Source organism: Selaginella moellendorffii, unplaced genomic scaffold (genome assembly GCF_000143415.4).
Source record: "Selaginella moellendorffii unplaced genomic scaffold, v1.0 SELMOscaffold_41, whole genome shotgun sequence".
Taxonomy (NCBI): Eukaryota; Viridiplantae; Streptophyta; class Lycopodiopsida; order Selaginellales; family Selaginellaceae; genus Selaginella; species Selaginella moellendorffii.
In genome coordinates, this window is record NW_003314302.1 from 612,091 (window position 1) to 619,801 (window position 7,711).

Here is a 7,711-nt window from a genome sequence, read left to right on the forward strand (position 1 = left end):
CAAAGAACAGCTTCGCCACACCTTCCGCATCCACGTCCGTCGTGGTGGGTATGAAATGTGCCATCTTTGAAAATCGGTCCACCACCACGAATATCGCATCAAACCCCTCGCTTGGGGGTAGTCCCGTGATGAAGTCCATCGTAAGACATTTCCACGGGCGATCTGGAATTGGGATGCTTTGCAACAAGCCCCCACTAGCCTTAGTCACGGCTTTGACCTGCTGACATGTTGGACATGTCTTTACATAGTCTTGGACGTCCTTAGCCATATCTGGCCAATGGTACTTCCTCTTGAGTAAGCCCATCGTCTTGGGCACTCCGCCGTGTCCCGCAAGAGGTCCGTCATGACACTCTTCTAAGGCCACCTTCCTTAGTTCCCCTTCTGGAACATACACCCTCGTTTGCTTGTAATAAATGAGTCCGTTGCGTTCCGCATAGCCCGTTTTCTCTTCCGTTGGCAGCTCACCTCTCTGGTGAGCTTCCCGCGCCTCTAGATTCCTCAGCAACACTTCTTGTGCTAGACCATCATTCTCATATGCTGTCCGCACATCGTCCCAGAAGGTTGCTGTTGCGCTGGATATTGCCAACTTCAAGCTCGCTTTTCGACTTAGAGCATCCGCCACGATGTTGCTCTTCCCAGGCTTGTACAGAATTTCGCAATCAAACTCGGCCAAGGCATTGGCCCACCGACCTTGTTTCCCTCTTAGGTCGGGCTGTGACAAGAAGTGTTTCGTCGCCACATTGTCCGTGTAAACCTTGAAGTGTCTCCCAAGGTAGTGTCGCCACTCCTTGAGTGCCTTGACCACCGCAAACAATTCCTTCTCATGGGCAGGCCACTTCCGTTGAGCCTTGTCCAGCTTCTTCGAGAAGAACGCTACCGGATGGTTGTCTTGCTTCAGAACTGCGCCCAACGCAAAGTCCGAAGCATCCGTTTCTACCTCAAAGTCCTTACCAAAGTCTGGCAATGCCAATACGGGAGCCTTCCTCAACTTCCCTTTGAGGTGGACGAATGCCGCCTCGCATTCTGCTGTCCATACCATCTTCCCTTTTCCTGTTTGGTCCGTTAAGGGCAGGGCTACTCTCGAATAGTGTCTGATAAACTTTCGATAGTAGTTGCATAGCCCCAGGAACGCCCTCAACTCATGTACATTCGATGGTCGCTCCCATTCCTGGATCGCTTGGACCTTCTCCGGGTCCACTTTGAGCCCGTCCTGGCCCACCACATGCCCGAGAAACTTTACCTCTTGTTGAGCAAAGTCACATTTGCTCTCTTTAGCATACAGCTTGTGTTCCCTTAGTTTCTCAAACACCTTCGCCAAGTGTTCGGCATGCTCTTCTAGCGTCTCGCTATAGATCAGGATGTCGTCGATATAGACGACCACGAAGTGATCCAGATAGGGTACAAAGACGTGGTTCATTAGCGCCGAAAACGTTGCCGGCGCATTACATAGCCCGAAGGGCATCACCAGAAACTCAAAGCTCCCATACCTCGTTCGACAGGTTGTCTTCTCGACATCTTCCTCGGCTACCCTGATCTGGTAGTATCCTGACCTTAGGTCAATCCTCGAGAAGTATTTTGCCTTTCCCAACCTATCGAACAGGTCCTCAATCCTTGGCAAAGGGTACTTGTTCTTCTTTGTATACTTGTTGAGCAAGCGGTAGTCTATGCACATGCGCATAGATCCATCTTTCTTTTTCACAAATAACACCGGCGCCCCATACGGCGACTTGCTCAACCTAACATACCCTTTGTCCACCAACTCCTCTAGTTGGCACTTGAGCTCCTTGAGTTCTTTTTCGTTCAAACGATAAGGGGGACGAACCACTGCCTCAGCACCCTCGACCAGCTCAATTTTATGTTCTATTGGTCGTGCTGGGGGCAGCCCCGCCGGTAGCTCCTCCGGCATGGTATCCTGGAATTGGTCCAACACCCGCTGGATCACTAAAGGCACTTCTTCCGTTCTTGTCTTTTTGTCACTCTTCACCGAGAGTAAGCACAAAAAGGCTGCCTTAGTTCCTTTAGTGAGTTGTCCTCTCGTGGACACCAGGTTTAAGCAGGATTCTTTGGCCTTGCTTTGCCCTACCTTTAGATCCTGGGCTTCCACCCTAGATCTTCTTCCTTGGGCATTCGCCAGTACCACAAGGTTCCTACCTTGTCCATGTAGGGCTACCACAAACCGATTGAACCAATCCATTCCGAAGATCACGTCAAATCCCGCCATGTCCAACACGGTGAAATCCATGTCTACCTTCCATGTCCCTACTTCGACTTTCGCTTGTCGAAGTACCTCATCGGTGCTTTGGCTACCTTGAACAAACTCTATAGTCCTTGGTTCGCCTAGCCGCTGCACCGTTAGTCCGGCTTGCCGGACTATGTCTGCAGCCACAAAATTATCCGAAGCACCCGTGTCAATAAGGATCTTAACAAAGCTACCTCCGAGCTTCCCTCGGAGGGCTAGTAGATGTCGCGAACGACTCTCTACCAAAGTTGCTCGTGTAATGAGTAACTTTGAGTTAGGGACTGGATCACATACCTCATTTTGGACTTCACCCGACTTGATGGCCATATTGGCTCTGGCCTTCTTCGGGTAGGGACATTCCCTCGAAAAGTGTCCCGCTTCACCGCAGTTATAGCATACGTTGTTTCCCACGCTGCTATATGACTTGACCTTCTTATCCGTGGGTTTGTCTCTTTTCGCTTGACTCCCCCACGTACTTGCTCGCTGGCCACCGGATTTGCCTTTCCGAAATCCCGAGGACTCATTCTTAGAGAAACTCTTCTTGAATTTCCCCCTGCTATATGTTCCCCTCGGTTTGGCCCCTTTGTGAAACGTGGATCCCGACCCCGTCGTGTTCCCCTTTCGCAGGTTATCGTTGAAATGCACCTTGATGGCCGCATCCAACGCTTCCTTGTAGTTGGTCGGGTTCCAGCGCATCACCTCACCGCGAGCCCAGGTTTGCAAACCTGATATAAAGGCATGGAACGCATCCATATCCCCCATGTCCGTGACAAGTATCCTCTTTGCCATGAACCCATTCACATATTCCTGGATGGTTCCAGTCTGCTTCAGCCTACTCAGCTCATCTCTCAGATGCAGAGTGGCATTCGGAGGAACGTATGTCGCGCGGATCCTCGCCTTCATCATGTCCCAGGTGGCCACCGGTCCTTCGTTGGCCTCCGTTGTTCTCCACCAAGACTTGGCATTATCTGCCAAGTATGGTTTTGCACATGGGACCTTCTCCGAGCTCGGTAACCGTAACGCTCGGAAGTAGTCCTCCATATCGTAAAACCAATCCTCCACAACCTTATAGTCGTTCACTCCCTTGAACACCGGTGGGGGCTTTGGTTTGTACTTGGGAACTGCCTGAGGGACTGATTCCACTTCGGTCTGTTCGACCTTGTCTGGTTTTGCCTCAGTCCCTGCCGAAGGGTCCGCACCTTCTGCGCTGCCAGCATCCGCAGTCTTTCGCCTTTTCTTCCGTTTCTCGTCACGCTTTAGCTTGCGTACGAGAGTCTCCAGCAGGGCATTGGTCTGCGCCAATTGACCTTCTAGAACGTCCAATCGAGCCTTGGACGACCGAACCTCGCCACCGGACTCCTGTTTGGAAGTTTCCTCACTAGAGTCCTCCTCATGCAAGGATTCCTCATCCATAGCCTCTTGTTCGACCGGAGGCTCCAGCTCTGGCGGAGGTTCTGTCTCCGCCTGGGTTCGCTTACGCCCTGCCCTTGCCATCTCCCAGCAATCCGCCTCTATCCTTCGCTAGAACTGAGGAGAAGGCTCCGATACCAAATTGTAAGCCACAAATTTTTCCTTTCCAATTTGCCAGCTTACCTCGCCTATCCGACCAACTCTGCCTTGGCTTGTGCTAAGTTCCCTCGCCAAGGTTCTCGCCTATGGTGCCAGCTCCTACTTGGTTTCAACTACTTACTGCACGAGCAACGGAGTGTTAGCCATCCATCTACGGATTCCCAAATCTCTCCCAATCCCCCTCCCCGGGTTAGACTGGACTTAAGGTTCGGCTACACTCCCCGTAGGCACAAGCAGCCAAGCACACCAAGCCTCCAGATTCCTAACACCCCAAGGTATCACAAGGCTTGATCATGGGACCCTCTAAATCCCAAGCCTTGGGTGCAGCACTTGCTTCGGGACGTCGGGGCGAAACACCGTGGCCTAACGGCCCGGTATGGGTACCTCTACCCCCCCTCTTCCATCCCGAAGGAAAGGCCCAAGCCCCCGGAAGGGCGAGGACCAATGAGCCACAAGGTACTCAAGTGGGGCACCACTCCACCTGAGCCGGGAGCACCGCAATCGGTTTCCCTTTCGGGAGTGGGAGCTGCTCTTGAGCACTTCCTTGGATGGCCCCTCCGGCACCAGCCAAGTCCATGCTCACTCCCACCCAAGGCCCCTCGGTCCCAGTCCCAACCTCAAGTCGGTTTGGAAGCCCAACTGGAGAGTCCCTTCTAAACTGGTTCCTGGACCTCACTATCCCTACTATACTTTTGGAACCCCCTGCAGCCCCCCCCCCCTGGGAGACGCACGCTTTGGGCTTTCACCCCTTGACCCGTATTAGTATTTGGACTTAGCCTCTGGCTCGATCTCGGACCCGATTTCGGATCCGACTTCGGATTCGGGTTCGGACTCGATCACGGACTTGATCTCGGACCCGATCTCGGACCCGACCTCGGACTCGACCTCGGACTCGGTCTCGGACCCGATTTCGGATCCGGACTCCGTCTCGAACTCGGTCTCGAACTCGGACTCGAACTCGGTCCCCGAGTCGGTCTCGGATTCGATTCCGGACTCTATCTCGAACTCGGTCCTAGAGTCGGTCTTGGACTCGATCCTCGACTTGGTCCCATCCGATGAACTCTTTGTCACTTCGGTCAAGTTTTTGGGGATCCTTTAGCCTACGACATCTCGGGGAGTCGGTTCCTTACAGACACCAAACACCACTTCCTAGTGTTTTAGAGTGTTTGGGTGTCCCAATGATGGCCTTTCTTGGCAATGAGCATTCCTTTTATGACATTGGCTTACTATATTGCAACATGAGCAATTTATCCCTTATAAAGGTATGTTTAACTTTCTTATCTCAATAAAAAGTCTTAAGTAATTATCTTCTACTAATTTAATCAATTATTTTGCACCTTTTTGCGTAGTTGCGTTATAGTTGTCAAGTCCTACAACTTATTGCTAATGCTTCCACACCTCCAACATTATTTTAGGTCACCACACTCTAACTGCATGCCTTCCAACTTAGGCTATGCCTGTAGCGCACGTGGTTTTGACCCTTTATCCTATGGTGATTTACCATAGGATAACACCATGAAGCGGTACCTAAACCCTCTTTGTGCCACATGATAGATGCCATGTGTCACATGCCACGTGTCCAAAGGAACATGATGTTCAGGGCCTTGGGCCTCTAAACGAAGGAACGGTGCCAAACTCCTAAGCGTGAAGCCAAGGAGTGATGGAACCGGACTATGGAGCAACTCCCGAGCTTATAGCCCAAGGAGTGAAGGGACAGGGGCACGGAGCGACTTGGAACAGTCCTAGAGTATCCAGCATCCCAATGCCAGGACCAGCACGCAAAACGAAGCCAAACGAAGTCTGGTGTTATTTCAATATACCGGTGGCCTAACGTGAGGATATGGGTACTCCACTAGCTAGCATGGAATGGAACTTGGGCTTAGACCCAAGCCGGACACAGAACAAGGACAGACATGCAAGCGGGAGCTAGACTATGCCTCAGGTTGGTCGCCCATGCCCGACCTACCCACTATCCCTATTATACATTTGGAAGCCCCCATAGCCCCCCCCCCTGAGGAACACACGCTTTGGGCTTTCACCCCAAGCCTCCCTTAGTATCAAGAGTTAGTCTCTAGGACAAGTTTGAAACTTACTAAATATGGAATGTCCCTAGATTGTGAATTTGGATACGGGACGAACACCATTGTGTTCAGGCTGATCTCTACATTCCGTAGATATGCCAAATGAGCAAATCTGGACACTTTCCATAAATAGCATTTGGGACCGAAATGAGACTAACACAAAGGGCATGATAGCGAGGGTGTTTGGTAGACACGGTAAGCTATCATGTAGCGATATTGAGGGACCAATCTCAATACGCGAGGGTTTTTGTCAAGCCAGTGCAAGACAGAGCAAAAGAGAACTAACAAGCCGGGCCGAGTATGCTCAGCTAAATAGACACTTAGGAATTCCTTCCTTATGCTCATCCGGCCAAGTACAAATGCTAAGCCTAATTTACTAAGAGGGACTAATAAAGGGAACCAGCAATACCGACCTCCTGCCATCGTGGCAGTAAGGTAAGAGTGTCCGTAAGGATTGGCCCATAGGTAACTTTCGATACCCAAAGTCACATTTGCGACACTCCCCCCCCCCTTGGGAAGATCGACGTCCTCGTTGATGCATACTCGAGTCTAGAATACCGCCAAGGAAACAAGTCCAGAAAAAGTTCACGGTATTCACACTATGTAAGAAATGCACCAACTTAAATGAGTTAGGGGGCAACTTCTTTGTCTAACATGGATGCGCTACCAACTCAGACACCTTCCGGCCGTCGCCGACAAGGAAATGACCAACGGAGTCAGCCACCCTTGCTGCTCTAGGAGTCACCCAGCTTACAAAAGTGTGATACACCCCTGCCCGCAAGGATATAGAGAGAGAAGGTAGAGGCCCCAACCCTCCTGAGCAAGAAACCAAACCCGTCGGTAAGGTTTAGATAGACTACTGTAAACAGATAGTTAGAGTTGTTTACACGGTCACGCCCTTTCAACGGAATACGGAACATCGACAGAGAGGCGGGTTATGTGACCAGTTGACAGTAGCTACCCCATGACTAGAGATTTCAACATGCACAAGAAGTGCCGAAGCCAGTCTGCCTATACTGGCCCAAACTCAAAGATCAATAAATGGACAATATCAAAGTCATAAACAATGATATCTTAGAAACTTAATTATCAGTGAATATACCTTAGATTAGAACACAAAATTATTCTAAGTTATCATCCGTTAAACCAATATTATACGATAGGAACCACCAAGATCACTATAGTTTGGAAATATAGGATTGACCATCCAACAAAATTCAATAGCAAGTATATCATCAAGGAAACTCGATAATGAAACTTAATTACCGAAGATTGTAGATAGTATGCTAAACAATTTACCAAAGATAACTCAAAGAACACAAGGTATCCTTAACCGACAAGCACAATGCTCGCGAATATATCACCCAAAGGAAATAACATCCTAATCTATCAGGACTAACTTGAGCAACAATCAACAAAACAAAATGAATGTGGTAAGACCAACAAACACTTAGTCATGCTAACCATCGCACAAGTCAATCTGAATAGATCCCGGTCAACAATACCAAGGAACTTAAGTTGCCTAAGCAAGTGTCAAGAACATCCTATCAATGTCTCAAACCCAAGAGACCATTGTAGAGCAAACCACAAAGAACATGTGGTATTGCAAGAAGCCATTAGCCATCAAAGAGAACAACTAATCATCATGAAAGATCATCAATCATCCCATCAATAAAGAGATGCAAAATCATTGTCTAAGAAGGAATCCACCATCCCGAAGAATAACAAATCATTCTAGGTCAACGATAATCAAGCAAAACCTTTGACAAGAATAATCAATTATCCTATAGATGATAGTTAATCATCACCAATGATTGCTAGA